Here is a 19,426-nt window from a genome sequence, read left to right on the forward strand (position 1 = left end):
ACTAGAAAACGATCTCCAGGATCCAAGGTCCGGGAGTGTTAACCTGCCTGCAATGGAAGTTTTGTTAGATGTTATATTAACCAAATAAGTGGTGCACTTACGTAATGGTCGGTGCTATCTTTTGGGATAAATACATTGTTTGAATTTACTTTCATCGGATTATGTACCATTCTAAACCCTCCAGAAATGATGACAAAGTGTCCCTTTTATGTGATATGTACTGTCGCTGGTGGTCAGAAGGTAGTATAAGTCCCAGGGCGAAACGTGGATTGGTACGCAGGACGGAGTATAAACCTTGTCTTGGTGGAGTAGCCTGTGGCAGTTTACCGCTACATTAAGGGTAACTAAAAACCTAGAAAGATGGAAGCAACAGATTGCAACTCTACAAGTGGTAAGAAGTCACAGACTTCGAATTCACTCGTGACTTTGAGAAATCAGGTCGTTTCCGAGGCACGGATTTTGGGGGTCTCCACGGAGCAACTTCCTTAATGGGAGGTTGGTGACACTGTTGCTATTCCAGAAAACGAGAGAGGAAGACTCGACAGAAGAAACCTTCAACTGCAAAGGAGAGGGGATAACACACCTGTCAGAATCTTCATCTACGCCTTTACCAGGAAAAGCGGAAGAAAGGAAATCTGGGTGGAAACTGATCCACCCAGCCCTGACACCATTAATCTGGGAGGGTTCCCAGCCGACGACAACAGAAACTGCGAAACAAGGTGAAGTTTCTTGAGTATGAGGACATGGGCGTTACTAGCGGGAGTTTTGACTGAAGATAAGGACCAATTCGCAACCTCAGTGAGATCCACACTTGAAGCAGTTAGCTGCGTTTTCCATATAAGGCTGCACTTACGTCTATAAACGTAAAGGTTAGTCCAATTAACCTGCAGCATGCCAAAGCCGCTTTCTATAGGGCCTACAAATAAGTTCTGTCGGTTTTTTTGTTAAATTTGAAGCTTTATTGTGAAAAATTGGTTATACATTCATTGTTCAAAGTATTGCCCATCGCTAGCCACAACTTTCTTCCATCTTTCAGGCAATTCATAGATACCATCGCGCCAAAAATTGGCCGGCTTGGCCGCTATCCACTCATCGAGCCATTTTTTGAGTTTCTCGTAATTGGAGAAGTGCTGGTCAGCCAGGCCATGCTGCAGCGACCGGAACAAATAGTAATCAGAAGGAGCAATGTCTGGAGAGTACAGCGGGTGGGGTAGGACTTCCCATTTCAACGTCTCTAGATATGTTTTAACGGGCTGTGCAACATGTGGCCGTGCATTGTCATGTTGCAAAATAACTTTATCATGCCTTTGCTGGTATTGCGGCCGTTTTTTCTTGAGTTCGCGGCTCAAACGCATAATTTGACGTCGGTAGAGGTTGCCCGTGACCGTTTCGTTCGGTTTTAACAGCTCATAGTATACCACACCCAGCTGGTCTCACCATATACACAGCATGATCTTCTCACCATGAATATTCGCTTTGGCCGTCGATGATGAGGCATGGCCGGGGTATCCCCACGTTGCCCGACGCTTGGGATTATCGTAATGGATCCACTTTTCATCGCCAGTAACTTATTCGATGCAGAAAACCCTTCCTTTCTTGTCGTTGGAGCAGTTGTTCGCACGTGAAAAAACGGCGTTCGACGTCTCTTGGCTTCAGTTCATACGGAACCCAATTTCCGACCTTTCGGATCATTCCCATTGCTTTTAAACGGTGGGAAATGGCTTGCTGAGTGACTCCAAGTGTTTTTCCAAGTTCTTCTTGCGTTTGCGATGGATCTTGGTGGAGCAATTCTTCATCTTCAAAAATTGTTGGCCATCCGGCGCGCTCTTCGTCTTCCAAGTCAAAATCGCCACTTTTAAACCGTCCAAACCACCTCTGACACGTTCGCTCAGATAGAGCATGGTCACCATAAACTTCCACCAAAATGCGATGACTTTCGGTTGCTTTTTTCTTCAGAATGAAATAATGAAGTAGAACTCCCCGCAAAAACACACTATTTGGTACAAAACTGGCCATTTTCGTTGATGAAAAAAGTATTGTTGTTTACACTTCAATTAAATAATTTATACTGACGTTTGTGCCTGTTGACAGTAGCTTTCCGATGAATGTTTGGAAATGTGGTTCAATAGAATAAAAAACAAGCTACGCCATCTATTGTGAAAACCGACAGAACTTATTTGTAGACCCTATATCTACTAGTAGTAAGACTGTTCTTATATATTTCTGGTACCTTGAGACCGAGAGTTTGCGTCCTGATGTTAAGATGGACGGAGTTTGAAATCATTCTGTTCCCAGGAGCTACTTGCATTCAACTTACAATACCAGATTAATGGCGAGAGGAGAAACGTCATAGTTGGGTCTGCTTACTTACCTTATGATTTTTTGCGTCCTCCGCCGACGCTAGAACTAAGGGGTATGGTTGTGATACGAACACTCAGAATATTTATTAGGGCAACAGCAAAGCAACCCTAGGAAAGAGTAAGGCCAAGAAGAAGTTAAGTAATTCTTAACAATCTGCACTCCAAAGTTGTTAGATCATCGTTACTTAGAATTTAGTCTGACAATTGCAGGTAAACTGTCTATAATACCAAGACGGTATCCAAGGAAAATAGATTGGACAAAGTCTAATGAACTTCTTGGAAACAAAGTAGAGCTCCCTAGGCGACTAAGAACTCCTTTGACGATAGAGAATCAATTGGAAACTTTGAATCTCACACTTTTAGAATGTTATGAAAGGGCTTGTTCTATTTCCCGAGGTCAAAGTGGTAAAACGGTTCCATGGTGGAACCGAAAAGTTCGAAACAAAATTCCTGCAGAGTTCTTGGTAAGGATGAGTCAGCAAGTTGGACTGTCTTAGAAAACCGGATGGAACTTTCACGATCTCCACAGTTGAGTCTATACAGACTCTCTTGGAAGTACACCTCACAGAAGAACAGGTTTCACAAGTGGGAGGGAGAGAATTGGCAGTTCCTGCAAACATGCAACATGCCCGGGGAAGATGACTATTCAAATCCAAAGAACTTCAGACAAATCAGCCTAACATCATTTTCATTGAAATGTATGAAGAGACTGGTTCAGCGTCATGTTTGTGGGGGGCGCTAAGATGGCAACCACTAAATGAAAAGCAACACGTTTACCAGCGTTGAAAGTACTGTGAGTCTGTTCTTCACTCTTCGGTTTTAAAGATAGAGGACGCAACTCTGAAAGGCGGGTACGCAATGGGGGTCTTTGTGGACATTGAAACACATTTGGCTGTGCTATAGTAGTTATTGGTCGAGATATCGGAACGGTGTATAGAAATATACAACGCGTCCTCGATTTAATTGACAGTTTGTTTCAGGCATTGGCTGTCAGTAAACCCAAATAAAACCACACTGGTATTATTTACAAAAAGGAGAAAATCCAACAATCTGGAAGTCATTCTAGACAAGAAATTTATTTGGAGCAAGCATTTAGAGGAAAAAAATGAGCTCTAACAGCTTGTTGACATTTGCCTCGACATGGGGACTTAGGAGTGATATATGTTGCTATCATTATGCCGATGTTCGCTTATTCATCCGAAGTGTGGTGGATTAAATAAAACAAAAGAGTTTTCACTATAAACTAGCCCCACTGCAAAGGACAGTGTGTCTGGGTATTATCGGTGTCATGAGAACATGCGACGCAGTTCTTAATGCATTACTCAATTTGCAGCTCTTGGATTTGTTTATTCAGAGCCCAGCAAGATAAAAAGATAAAAGATATGAAATTATCTTGAATCGAAGTTAAAACTAGGACGAACCAGATGAATGCGTGCCAGAATATACTGACGTCTTCTACACCGATGTCTCGAAAGCAGAACAGGGTTCTAGAGCAGGAGTCTATCTCTGAAATATAAACGAAAAGTGGGCTTTTCGACGTGGGGTCTTTCTTGCTGAAGTATATACGATCCTTAGGACGGCAACCTGGGTGATTGACGAGCGTTTGAAGGGCAAGCGCATCGCAATCTGAAGCGATAGTCGAGCAGTCCTTTGATCAACTCCATTTCTAGATACAATACGGTCTAACTACTCTGGGTACCCGATCATTGTGGTGTAGAAGGAAATCTGAGAGGCTTTAGTAAAAAGGATTCAATTTCTCCCACACCTGGATCGGGACCAGGAATTGCGGTGTCAGTAGTATTGGATAATGCTATCATCAAAAAATAGGAACGAGCTTCCCTTACTGGCAGGTCTTAATGCTTATAAACACAACAAACTTTTCCTGTCAGAACCAAACAAACATACAGTAAAGTTTACCCTGACGGAAAGCAGGAAGACTTGCAAAAGTATAGTGGGCATTCTGATTGGTCATGATTCACTAGCTGGACATATGTTCAGAACACGAATTCTCCAAGATAACCTGTGTCCATCCTGCAATGAGGAAGTGGGAACCCCCACGCATTTTCTATGTGAGTGACCCGCATATGGACGCATCAGACATCAGATTTTTGGTGCTTTTATGCTCCAATTGCCGCGGCTAACATCGCATCCTCAAAACGAAATCCTGCGATTCATAAACTAATAAACAATGGATCACTAGGGTCTGAATGCTCAGAGGCTTTGCCTCTCCCCCATCTCAAACATACACACACAACACCGACTAATCTTCTACCATACCCTATCTCCACCTCCATGTGGTGACCGCTGAGAGTTCTTTCTTCATGAAAAGCTGCGGACGGAAAAGGATGCAGGCGAGTCTCCCGGGACAAATTGTACCAACTAGTCCTTCAGGTTGGGGATCGGGTAAGGCGGCCAAGTGGGGACGGAACCCATATTCAGGCGATACATTGGCTCCCATAGTTTACATAAAAATACCAATGATAGATTATTCAATTAGCCGTGTCGCACGGAATGGTGGTCGGAAGTACCTGATTTGCGCGGAAAGCGGTCCACAAACAAAGCTGGGTCTCTCCAGATGGGACCACTTTCAACCAAATTGATCACGTGTCAATTGAACGTCGTCACTTTTCAGCCTTGATGAATGTCAGAACATATAGGGGGGTCGATATAGACTCGGATCACTATCTTGTTGGCATTGTGTTCCGGTCTCGAATAACAACACCACCTAGAATCCCCTCTAACAATCAAGTGAGAGTTAACACTGAAGCCAATCACAACACAGCCCACCGTAACACCTATAAGAAGGAAATGGATATCGCAAAAACCACGATTAACAGAACTCCTGGAGATGAAGCATCGGCAAAGATCTTCTCAATTACTTGAAGAAGTTTATCATTGACCCAACCACAAGCATACTTGACCAGAGTCCCAAAACAAGTCGGAACGGCTGGTTCGGCGATAAATTTAAGCTAGCAATGGAACGGAAGAATGCTGCATACTAAGTTATGTTGTATTCTCAAAAAACGCGGGCACGCGTAGAGACTTATCACGAACTTCGTCGAGCGGAGAAACATATTCATAGACGGAAAAAGGAAGTCTGGGAGAATCAATAGGTCTGTGAATTAGAAAGGCACAGGAAGCAACGGCATCAGGCGCGGAAGTTTTACCAACAAGTCAACAGGATGAAGCCTCATACATCTTGATACACACCCTGCCGAGACTTAAAGAGGAAATTTGATTTGTGACCATATGGGCGTATTGGAGGGATGGGTTCAGTTGGAGATCTCGTCAATTGAAGACGACGTAAAAATACTGCCACCACAAAGCATAAACGAAACAGTCCGTGAAATTCATCGCCTTAAAAATCATAAGTCGCCAGGGGCCGGTAGAATTGCACCCGAACTGGTTAAATATGGAGGTGACCAATTACACCAAGCGGTTCATCAACTGATGATCAAGATGTGGTACAGCGAATCAATGCCTAATGATTGACAACGAGGCATTATCTAAAAGAGAAATATCACGCAGTGCAGCAATTATAGAGGTATCACGTTTGCTGAGTACCATCTATAAGATATTCTCCGCTATCTTGTTAGGTCGGATAGGCCCATACGCCCAGAACATCACTACATGCAAATCAGCAATAGATTAGATTCTCTCTCTGGGGGAAGCGATGGAAAAACTCTTGGAATATGTATCTCAGTTGCACCATTTTTTCATTGACTTGAAGGCCGCCTATGATAATAAAGCCAGGATAAAACTGTACATGGCCATGAGCGAAGTCGGTATTCCAATGAAATTGATGAGACTGTCAAGGCTAACCCTGACCAATGAGCGAGGCCTGATAAAAGTAGCAGGATCACCCTCGATACCATTCGACATCAACAATAGTCTAAGACAAGGAGATTACTTTCCTATCCTGCACGTACCTGGCCCTGGACAAATCGATCAGCAATGCTGATGTAAATGCGAGAAGCACTACCCTCTTTAAGTCCTCCCCACTATTGGCCTATGCTGACGATATCGGTTTCATGGGAAAAACAAACTGTAATGTAAAAACTGCCTTCATCCAGGTCGATCATGCGGTGATTGGCGTGAGAGATTTGGCTGCATATCGATGAAGGCAAAACGAAATATATGGTGGCAATGTCAGCAACAAAAACCAACCAACCAATAAGATCAAATCGCGCTGGTTAAACGAGAATAATAAAGATAGGAGACTACAACTTTGAGACCATTGATAATTGCTTCTATCTAGGGTCTAGGGTCACAACCACTACCAGCTATAACTATGAAATCCGCGCACAGTTTTTGGCTGCCAACAGAGTCTATTTCAGTTGACAAAGACTGTTTGGCTCGAAACGTCTCACGAGGGGGCCGAAGTTCTTATTGTACAAAACAATGATCTTGCCAGCCCTTATGTATTCCTCGCAGACTTGGGGTCTTAGCAAGAAAAATTGGAAACTCTTAGCCGAGTTGGAGGAAAGAATCCTCCGAAGAATTTTTGACCCCTTACATGAAGATGCAGGATTACGTAGTCTACATAACGACGAAATCTATGAGCGATACCACAACCGTCTGGTTCTGGACAAAATTCGGCTCAATAGGTTAAGGTGGGTAGGTCACTTACTTCGTATGGATGAGGATCTACGGTAGAAAAAAAAGACGGGGCAGACCCTACCTGAGATGGATGGATATCCGATTGGTGGGCCTCGGGGAAAACCGGGATGTCTGGAGTTCTTTATTAAGGCAGGGATAAATTGGATAAAGGTTGTTGCGCCGTTAATGATGATGATAATGTTTTCAACATTTTTCAGGGGAGTTTGCAAGTGGCTCAGCTTGGTACTAATTGGACGTCTTCGAAGTTTAGATAACATTCGGAGATTGATTGGTTGAAAGACTTCTTCCTAGTGGTCTGCGAATGCTTTGGCTTTGTTCTCATTGCTTTTAACCCAATTTCCTGGAGTTTTTTTTAGCGGGAAGTTTCTGAACGTTGACCCATTAATCTTTTTAGATACTTTCCACAACGAATAGTCTTTGAACTAAGCCAACGACCCCCCGAGCTTTATATTTTATGAACACACACAAGCGCTCTATCGATGTCAGATTTATTCCTTAAACGAACGCCCAGGGAAAAACTATTGTCAATTTTCTTTCTGAATGTTCGCCAATTTGTGGCGTTAGTTCGGGTTGAGAATTATTGTACTTTGGGTTATTTTCCAGCGTGATTATTACGGGAGACTGGTCTGACCATAGCTCGTAAATTGCTTGTACCATTGAACATTGGTGTGGGATTCCTTTTGATACCCCAAATTCGATTAGATCTGCAGTTTTGTTAATATCAGTCAGCCAGTAAGACGACTGGCGTTCTAATATGTGGTCAAGTGTTCCTGCCTAAGACTGCCTCATGCAGCTCTTTATTTTTAGGGTAGACTAACCTTGAACCACAATTGCTACGCTTTGTAATGAAACCTCCAGCAACGATGGATTTGCTCCTTAAACTCTTAAGGAACTGAGCAAACTGGTCCCGAGTTTTTAAAGTCGCGAGAGACAATAAACCGATGATATGGCAAGATCATTTGACCACATCTGCACGCATGGCAAGCCATATATGTAAAAGGGGGTGCAAATTTTTTTTGCACCAAATATAATCATGTTTGGTATCAAACGAAAGGTCCCGGTTGGAACTTTCCGAAGCCGGTTACAAAGTCATAATAGGTCAAAATGGTCGCTTCTGTGCAAATTCACGACTTTGAATGTGAGGGTATCACGCGAAAGTGGGTATTCTCACATAATACAATATATGCATATATTACGTGCTAGGGTCTAATGGGACAAATGTCCACTCAAATATTTTTATATAAGAAATACACAAAACCTTTCATACCTGAAGCGTCCAGCTTCCAGTTTCCCGACTTGTTTATTCTACATCTAAACTAGTGGAAACTTCGAGAGAACATAATTTACACAGGGTGTCCGTATACTAGTTCAAACTCACCAAGACTCAGCGAATAATTCTACATTGAGACAACAATTCATAAGTTTCCCATGTAAAGAGTGGAATGATCCGAGTACTTGGCCGGAGGGCGTCCACATAGCAATTCCGATACATTTTGGTACAGCTATTTATCACGCGGAAACGATGAAGAGATGAATACTAGATATCTGATCCATAGAAATACTGGCAGTAAGATCGCGAAAATGCTTTGGAGAAGAATAGATAAGGGTGTAGTGGATACCTCATAAACTTAAAATTAAGAAGGGAAGGCACGTGCAGGATCTCATTTTGATAACGTCGCTACTGCATCTGCAATATTATCTTTGCTCCTTGCGACTTTAAGCAGAAAGTTGTTTTTCTGCATTAGATTCCGCGTGACTAAACTGTACCGGTAGTTCGTACGGCTGGTATATTGACTTTAAGTAACATTCCCTGGTTTTCTTTCGCTCTGGAGGACGATCCATGCACGGCCACTTCTTGTGAAAGGAAAGTAAAGTAAGGTATAGCTCTGCCCGCGAGTTTGACAATAATCAATTCGGTTTGATCATCTAGTTATCTCGAAACTTCCAACCTCATTATATAGTGGCGAACCCAATCTACACGAAGCGAACTACATGGTTAGTTCCGTCATATACTTCAAATTGAAGTCCCGCCTTTGCTATTAACAATAGACAACTAGTGGAGGCTTTTACTACATTGATTCATTCCAGACTGTAACAGGAAAGATTCACAAGGGGAAGCCCACAATAAAATCATGTCTTTTTCGTTGCCGGGTTCGTCGTTGTGTAATCCGTCCAGTCCGAGGCTCCTGTTGTTGCTTCGTAACAAGTTGTCTTCCGTGTAGGGTTGTCAGCCCTACCTAACCCCCAACCTGGAGGACCAGTTGGTACAATTTATCCGATTTTTAGGCGCGGGAGACTCGCCGTCATCCTTCCCCGTCTGCAGCTTTTCGTTAAGAAAGAGCTCCCAGCGGTCACCACGTGGAGGTAAAGATAGGGTTTGGTAGTAGAGCTTTTGGTGCTGGTTCAGCAGGCATTTCCCAGGTTTTATGCTCCATCGTCAGTACCAATCCACGTTTCGCCCTGGGACCTATACTACCCTTTGACCACCACTATGGTGGCAACGTCAGCACCAAAAACCAACCAATCAACAACATCGAACCGGTCAAACGGGAAGAATAAGGATAGGAGAATACAACGTTGAGACCGTTGATAATTTCTCCTATTTAGGGTCGAAAATAAGAAAATCACAACCGATAACAGTTACGATGATGAAATCCGCGCACGGTTGTTGTCAGCCAACAGAGCCTATTTCAGCTTACAAACGCTGTTCCGCTCGAAACGTCTCGCCATAGGGTCAAAGCTCTTACTGTACAAGACTATGATCTTGCCAGTCCCCATGTATTCCTCGGAGACTTGGGTTCTTGGCAAGAAGAATTGCGAACTCTTGGCCGCATTCGAGAGAAGAATCCTCAAAAGAATTTTTGGCCCCTACATGAGGATGGACGATTCCGTAGCCTACATAACGACGAAATCTATGAGCGATACCATGACCGATTGTGGATAAAATCCGGCGGAATAGGTTACGGTGGGCGGGTCACTTAATCCATATTGATGTAGATGATCCAGCCCGGAAAGTCTATAAGGGCAATATCTATGGTAGAAAAAGAAGACGAAGCAGACCCTGCCTAAGATGCAGCGATGGCATAGGTCAGGACGCCAGACAGCTTTTAGGGATATCGAATTGGTGGACCTCGGCGCAAAACCGGGATGTCTGGATTTCCTTATTAAGGCAGGCCTAGACCGGATACCGGTTGCTGCGCCGTTGATGATGATGGTGATCATGTCTTTGCTTGTGAATTTCTCTATTCTTCTTCGCCCAAGTCTAGATCGAAATGCGTTCTACGCATCTGTTAATGTGTTGGGCACCGTGTTTGTATAGTACATTTCTGTCCATATAATCAAGCAACTAGTTACAAAAAACCAAATTGTATCATTGCGGATCGCAGCTTTTATGATTGATATCAGGCTAGAAAATTTCTATAAAAAATGCAGCCAGGTGCACTAATACCATCACACAAATGGGAACCAATACTAATAAAGATGCGTAAAACAGAACTGCGAACTTAAGAGAATAGTCCCGCCCATTGGTCGCCCTCTTTTTTATTCCGTAAAAATTCAAGGCTTGCCGAGGCAGTTTCACCTAATGTGTGTAGTCTTCTTGCATTAGAAGAATTTTCCTGGCGTGTATTCTGACCAACTCAATTGGCAAAAAAGTGGCAAGCTTTAATCGGCTGTCAATAAGTCGGGAAACCGGAAACTGGACGCTTTAGGTATGAAAGGTTTTGTGTATTTCCCATATAAAGACATTTAAGTATGCATTTGTCCTATCAGTACGTAGCACCTAATAATATGCATACTCGTATATTTTGTGCAGAGTCGGAGAAGGATACCTTCAACGAGGCAGTAGAACGAACCCTCGAAACCTGTCCCAGATATGATATTAAAATACTTGGGGATTTTAACAGCCAAGTAGGGAAGGAGCCCGTATTCAGGCGATACGTTGGCTCCCATAGCTTACACGAAAAAAACAAATGATAACGGACTGCGGATTATTCAATTAGCAGGGTCACACGAAATGGTTGTTGAAAGTACCTGGTTTGCGCGGAAAGCGGTCCACAAACATACGTGGGCCTCTCCAGACGGGACCACTTTCAACCAAATTGACCACGTGTTGATCGAACGCCGCCACCTCTCAGCCATGATGAATGTCAGAACATATAGGGAGGCCAATATAGACTCGGATCACTATCTCGTTGGCATGGTGTTCCGAGCTCGAATAACAATACCAGCTAGAATCTCCTCTGACAATCAGGTGAGAGTGAACACTGAAGCCATCCATAACACAACCCTCCGCGACACCTATAAGAGGGAAATGGATGCCGCAATAACTGCAGTCAGCAAAGGATCTGGAGATGAAGCATCAAGAAATGATCTTCACAATCACCTGAAAAACGTTATCATGAATAAGGCTGCAAACATACTTGGCCCTAGCCGCAAAAGGAGTCGGAACGGCTGCTTTGACGATGAATGTAAGCTAGCAACGAAACGGAAGAATGCCGCATACCGAGTAACGTTGCATTCTCAAAGAACGCGGGCACGCGCAGAGACCTATCACGAACTCCGTCGAGCGGAGAAGCGACTTGACAGACGCAAAAAGGAAGCCTGGGAGAACCAACAAGCCTGTGAACTAGAAAAGTACAGGGAGCAACCGCACCAGGCGCGCAAGTTTTACTAACAAGTCAGCAGGATGAAGCCTTACACACTTGCATGCTCATCCTGCCGAGACAAAGAGGGAAATCTGATTTCCGACAGAATGGGCATATTAGAGCGATGGGTTGAGTACTTTGATGAACTACTGAACAACCAGAACATCGGCGAGTTGGAGGTCCCGCTAACTGAAGACGACGGACAAATATTACCACCACCAAGTTTAGGAGAAACAGTCCGTGTAATTCATCGGCTAAAAAATCATAAGTCGCCAGGAGCCGATGGAATTACAGCTGAATTAGTTAAATATGGAGGCGACCAGTTACACCAAGTGGTTCATCAACTTGTGCTCAAGGTATGGAACAGCGAATCAATGCCTGACGATTGGCAACGAGAGAATATCTGTCTCATACATAAAAAGGGAGATGTCACACAGTGCGGCAATTATAGAAGTATCACGTTGCTGAGTACCATCTATAAGATAGCAGACTTGCTAGGCCGGATAGAGCACAGAAAATCATTGGCCCATACCAAAGAGGCTTCACTCCAGGCAAATCAGTAACAGATCAGATTTTCTCTCTGCGGTAAGCGATGGAAAAACTGTTGGAATATGGACAACAGTTGCACCATCTGTTCATCGGCTTTAAAGCCGCCTATGATAGCATAACCAGGGTAAAACTGTACACGGCCATGAGAGAATTCGGTATCCCGACGAAATTAATAAGACTGACTAGGCTGACCCTGACCAATGTGCGAGGCCAGATAAAAGCAGCAGGATCGATCACTCTCAAGACCATTCGACATCAACAACGGTCTACGACAAGGGGATGCCCTATCATGCGTCCTCTTTAACCTGGCCCTCGAGAAAGTGATCCGCGATGCTGAGGTAAATGCAAGAGGTACGATCCTCTTCAAGTCCACCCAATGGCCTATGCTGACGATATCGACATCATGGGAAGTACCACCCGAGACGTACAAACTGCTTTCATCCAGATCGAGCAGGCTGCACATCAATGAAGGCAAGACAAAATATACGGTGGCAACTTCAGCACCGAAGACGAATCAACCAACAACATCAAACCGCACTGGTCAAACACGAAGAAGAATAAGGATAGGAGAATACAACTTTGAGACCGTTGACAATTTCTCCTATCTAGGGTCGAAAATCACAACCGATAACAGTTACGATGATGAAATCCGCGCACGGTTGTTGTCAACCAACAGAGCCTATTTCAGCTTACAAAGACTGTTCCGCTCGAAACGTCTCACCATAGGGTCAAAGCTCTTACTGTACAAGACTATGATCTTGCCAGTCCTCATGTATTCCTCGGAAACTTGGGTTCTTAGCAAGAAAAATTGCGAACTCTTGGCCACGTTCGAGAGAAGAATCCTCCGAAGAATTTTTGGCCCCCTACATGAGGATGGACGATTCCGTAGCCTACACAATGACGAAATCTATGAGCGATACCATGACCGTCCGGTTGTGGATAAAATCCGGCTCAATAGGTTACGGTGGGCGGGTCACTTAATCCGTATGGATGAGGATGATCCCACCCGGAAAGTCTATAAGGCCAATATCTATGGTAGAAAAAGAAGACGAAGCAGACCCGCCCCGATGGCGTAGGTCAGGATGCCAAACAGCTTTTAAGGATATCGAATTGGTGGACCTCGGCGCAAAACCGGGATGCCTGGAGTTCCTTATTAAGGCAGGCCTAGACCGGATACCGGTTGTTGCGCCGTTGATGATGATGATTGATATTCAAAGCCTTGAATTTGCAAAGAAGCGGCAACTTTGACCTATTATAACTTTATTAGCAATGATACGATTTCCACCAAACTTGGTAGGATTACGCTCTATATTATACCCTACATTGCCTCAATTTCGTGGTACTAGGATGAACTTAAGGGGGTTTCCCAGACAAATACTAAAAATTATAGTAATATACTCTTATTAACTTTATTTGAACAGACATCGGTATGGAGGGTATTTCGGAGCCTAGGCACCATACAGTGACAATATCTTGATTTTTTTCTGATTTTCCGGTTTGTTAGTTTCTGAGAATGGGTCCGTTAAAGAAATGACCACTTTTAATCCCCCGCACCCCGCACCTTTCCAGCACCAGACAGACAGTAAACCGATTTTAATAAGGTTTTGTTTTACACAAAACTTCAAAATTCCTTCCAATTTTTTAATGAGGCTATAATTAGGGCCTTATGAAAACATGATTCAGAATATTTTGAAGCATGATTTTTTGTTTCCAGCATGATTTTTTGTCCCACTACCGTTCAACACACTTCAAAGTTAGGGAAAAACCGTATGGATGACGATAAACAGCCTAAAATCTTGCATGTGTCAGTTCAGGGAAAAAAGGAACCGGAACCAGCAATTTTAAATTAACTCGATATTGAACGTTAATTGTAACCAGAATTTTTCCCCTATTCTGAACGAGCATTTTCATCATGTTGTGAACATTCTGCCGCTTTCCTGCTTGAATAATTTAACTGATTTTCAAATTTAAAAAGGCATTAACTGAAAAGTGATTATGGAGACTTATTAACATCAAAAGACCACTTGCATTACAATTTATGAAAATATATCATGCATAAATATTTGCGATATTCCAGCGCAGGACAACAAAGGGACCGTGCTAATATGATATTAACGGCGAATAGCCAAAACTCATGCAACTAAATTGAAATCAAGTGTTGTTCAATTTCGCCCCCGGCTAGGGAACCCTTTATGGTGTTTAACTCGACAGGTAATTAAATCATGCACGTCCTGTTTGCAACAGCGACCACAACTGTGGCATCATTTTGTGCATTCAAATGAGGGACGTAATAAAAATTATGGAAGAGTTAAGTGCTTTGGAATTAGAGAAAATTCAATTTACTTTGCTGGTGTCCACAATTTGCCCGGATATTGGTTCGTCCCAGATGCACATATTTCAAAAACTTTCAAATATGGAATCAGTTTTGATTGAGGACAATGCAAAGCTTTCAGTGAGTCCTGCTTTTCCTTCCAAGAGAGATTTCGAACCTTACGAATATCGATTATTCGTGCGAAGTCATAAGTATCTCCACGTGCGACTATTTTCTATCGCTGATGGGTTTTGCTTGTTGTGTTATGGCTTTTGAATAATTAAACCGGAAAATTCAATTTGATTGTTGCCAGGAACTTTATTTAATTGAATTTGCAGTTGGTCTCTCTGTGGTGGCAGCGTTTAAACTGGCAACTACCAACAGGGTGAAGAAAAGATGTGCAGATTTAGAGGGAAGTGTCCTCATTTCTTAAATTTAGTCACTTTTTGGTAGTATATACCCGCGATCAAACCACAGATAAGAAATAGAAACTTTAGGAGAAAGCGGTCCTAGTTGAGGTTTATCCACGTCCTCGGAATAAAAAGCTGGGCTGCAGGCACTTTTGAGCACTGAGTGAATGTTTTCATCGCCTCGTACTAAGATTGGTGATTTTGGACGATAAGATGTGGGTCGATGTACAGTAGCTCCAATACGTGGGAGCAAACATGTAGCTTCTAGAGAAGAACTGCTGGATCCTGAGCGGATACTGCTGGATCGCATGAATACTCTCATGTATGGAACAACTTTTTTGTGTCTGGCACGTTCAGTGCTGGACACACTAGCTGCAGGATCATATGAATACTTTCGTCTGTGCTGTGCTCGACACACTCTGTGCTGGATACGAAAGGTGCTGGGTCGTATGAATAGAGTCGTTAGAGGCTATTGGAGTGAAAGGTCGTAGTTCAAATCTAGTGGCAGAGGGATTCGTATCGTCACTGAATATTGGATACCAGTCGACTCAGCTGTTAATGAGTAAAATCAGGGCAATGATCACGGGCTAGTACAATGTTGAGCACATTAGCTCCTAGTATACCATTAGTGTCTTAAATGAAGTGCTCTAACACGCTTCAAACCTCAGATCGAGTTGGATTGTAGCGTCAAAGATTATTATTATTATTATTTTCAGCAGGAAATTAGAGCACGCAGTTCGCAGATATATAGATAATCTCTCGATTGTCCCATTGCAAATCTAATCTTTGTCCAATTCTCAGTAATATAGTCTTCATAACCGCACATTTTGTTTTCAGAGTTTCCAAGAAACTATCTTCTTTCCCTACTGTTTTGCTTTACGTAGTTTTACAGCGATCCCTTTCTTCGGTTATCCTGGGATAGGGAGTTCTGTCACATGGTATAACCCACAATGGAGGTGTTGTCCTTTCTTAATATGTGGCCTTCACTAACGCTTTTACCTTCTTATCAGCATGTCCACGGGCATTGTTGCAGACGAGAATACCCCAATAACATTACGCAGGTATGAGTTGAAAATGGAGGTTGGTCATTTTTCATTTGCTGCTCCTATTTAACAACACAAAGAAACAATTGTAACATGGAACAACCTTAATTTGATGTTGATATTTAGATACCTGTATATATTTCCATATTTTAAACAAAACAGCGAAAATATTCGCTAAAGATAAAACCTCCTAGATATACAAATTGTTCGACGCCCTCCATATTTTGTTCACTAAGGTAACGTCAGACCCGTCAGACTGAAAACTTTGGTATTTGTGGTGTCACCAATTCGACTCTGCTTGCGTCCTTTTCTAAGTCAACAGCCATCTGTCTAAAGTCCATTGACTAGGTAGATGAACAATCAGAAATATTAATGAACAAGTCGGGAAACCGGAAGCTGGACGCTTCAGGTATAAAAAGGTTATGTGTATTTCTTATGCAAAGACATACAATCCATATTTCATCAGCCCTACCCAACGCCAAACTCCAAAGAGAGAAGATGGAAAGGATGGCCATAACACAAAGCATTAAGTCACTTTACACTAGACTAGAATATAACACAGTCCATGCTTACACCGCACACAAATCAGCAAGAACACCCATAGAAGAAAGGGCGACATAACCAACATAAATATGGAAAAAATCAATAGGGCCGACACCTGCGAAGAGGCCAGAAAGAGGAGCATACTGGAAAAGAAATTAAAGGCGTTCACCATAACACAAGCGGGTCAGGGTGCAATAGAGACCCTACTTTCCCCAAGGAGGACATCGTAATTGACATCGCAGCAGGAATTTAATATACTTCACAAGAAGAAGAAACCGGCACCCGAGAAGAAATTAGGCTACTAACCCCCACTAAGCGGAAAAGACCATGGTCCAACCACCACAAAACCATTAAAGAATTGAAAGAGAAACCTGTTTTCTCCTTACCAGACAAAGGAAACACAATTGTCATCATGGACAAAGGAGCGTTTGACGAGTAAGTCTCACGTCATCAGGAAGGACCCTCTGCCAGACTCCATTAAAAGAGTGGAAAAGGTTCTGGCTGAATGCAAACCCATTATTAAAAAAGCAGCCGTACCTAGAATACCTAACCCATCTCTACCTAGATTCAAATAATAATATAATAATAATAGTTGGTGCAACAATCCATATTGGATCAGGGCCTCGAAGTGTGTTAGAGCACTTCATTCAAGACCGTAACGGTGCACTACAGTACACTGTAGGAGGCAATGTGGACAGCATTGCATTAAAATACTTAAGAAAGGCAACGAGGTCAGAGAGATAATAGCAGCAACGAATTCATCGACCTAAAATATTGCAAAGTGGCTCTTGGAAGAAATCAAAATGTTAGGTGGCAATATAGGAAAACGGGCAGTGCGAAACGGCAGAGAACCCATTGCCGAGGCCGGGAGGATAGTGTGACATATTAGTATCCTTCGACATAAAAGCGCTGTTCCTAAGCGTACTGAAGAAGAAAGCCCTATACTTGTTCGAAGAATGGATCACGACACACAAAAACTCATCCGAATGGAGGAAGAAGGCTAAACTATATAAGAAAATAGCCTCCACATGCATGAGTGAATCCTATTTCCATTCAGGAATAAATTTTATAAGACAACCCCCGTCCCACCGCTGCTATGCGAGGTATTTATGGAGAACCTGAGAGTAAACTCGAGGAGGCTGGGGCACTCCCGAGATTCTGGATCAGATACGTGGACGATGTATTAGCAATCATCAAAAGGGAAGAAGCAGAAACAATCCTCTAGAAACAGAATCGGGCACACCGCAACATTGAAAGGAAAGGAAAGAGGGGATTTTGAATTCGACATCTACAGGAGACCGACCCAGATAGAACGGACCATCACATACACTTCAAACCACGATTTCCACCATAAGATGGCGGCATACAACTTTATGATTCACAGGATGGTTACAAGACCGCTCAATGAGGAGAGAAGAAAGAAAGAAATGAACTACATCCTGGAAACAGCCAAGAAAACGGATACAACAGGAACTTCATCGAAAATCGGATCAAAAAGAAGCTACGCCAGGCCTTAAGAAAGCAACTTTCAACACTTCTCCACGAGGTGAACACAGAAACTAGGTAATGGATAGCATTAACCTTCTCGGGTTGGGCGCAGAACATCAAAAGGTGGCTACACAAACGTGGATTCCGGTTAAATCGACCATGACTAAATAACTGCAAGTGAACGAAAGAGGATGACGTTTGAATGCCCCATTATGTGTCGTCCAGGACAGGAACAAGTCTTTCCTTTGTTTTTTTCGGTAGTTCTTCTCCTTTGGTTACTGCTGTTATCACCACCTCATCCAGTGGTATTTGGAAGCAGTTGTCTCTGAATGAAGGGTTGCTCTCTTATCACCTGATGTCATCTTATTTTTAGATAGGCCCATGCCCTGTAGTTTGGTTTCTGGCTCGACTACAATAACACTGTAATAGCTGTGGATACAGCACCCGCTACAGTGCCAAAGCACGTTAAGTGCCATCAGATCGACAATTAAGTCAGATTCTTCTTTCCAATAGATGTTGACATCGCCTGCATTTTCCATTATCACGTTCAAATAAGCGAAGCGAAATGAGCAGTTTGCCTAATAGAAACCGTGTATGCGTGAAAGGGTTTCATTCAGTTCGATTCGTTTTCGGTTGTGGCCTTAAATAAACTGAATCGTATATGTGTGAACCGAACCTAACAGAGCTGTAAAACTTCCCGTTGAATTTTAATCGTTTGGGACTTATTTTCACCCGCACTAAGACAGTTAGACCTCAGGAGTCGTCAGTGTCCTTTAACGGCTCGCCTACGATACGGGGTGTGACGTCCCTGAGGGGCCCAAGTAAGTAGTTCTGACTCCCTAGCTAACGGTATACCTGCGTCCTAGGTAGTATTCTTGAGAAAGCCTCTCGGTGAAGAGTGAACCTCGAATGACCGGTACATGTCGGGAAACACTGGGAGTCCCTGGAGCCGTCGACAGCTCTCTGTCGACGTCGATGGTGCTGGTTGTGACTTGTATCCGTGAATTTCGGGATCAGCTAAGCGTACCTAGGCCTCCGGGAATTGTGTCCCTGAGGGAACACCCGTTCCTGACTATTGCGGTCCACTGCCTTGCAGACGATGCGCTCTTGAGTTTTCCATGGAGAATAAACCAAAACCAACAAAAAAATCGACGAAATAGCCGGGAAGAAGGAAGAGCTGAATGCGTTTGGGCGTAGCACGAAAATGAGTCGTTCACCGCAGTGATCAGCGAGGGCTGACATACCCAATGTGACACCCGGACGCTCAAATAAAGAGGAAGCCTTATCAAGTGGCACGGCTCAGGGAGATGCTGAAGGGCGCTGGCAGCTGAAGTCTTGTTGCACATTATGTTCGGTCTCTTCTTATTGCGAAGAAGATTGAACTCTACCGGCGGAGGGACCGGATGGCAAGGGGTTCCCTAAACTAGCAACCACCTTCCTCCCCTCCCTTCCCGTT

This window comes from Hermetia illucens, chromosome 5 (assembly GCF_905115235.1).
Source record: "Hermetia illucens chromosome 5, iHerIll2.2.curated.20191125, whole genome shotgun sequence".
NCBI classification, from domain to species: Eukaryota; Metazoa; Arthropoda; class Insecta; order Diptera; family Stratiomyidae; genus Hermetia; species Hermetia illucens.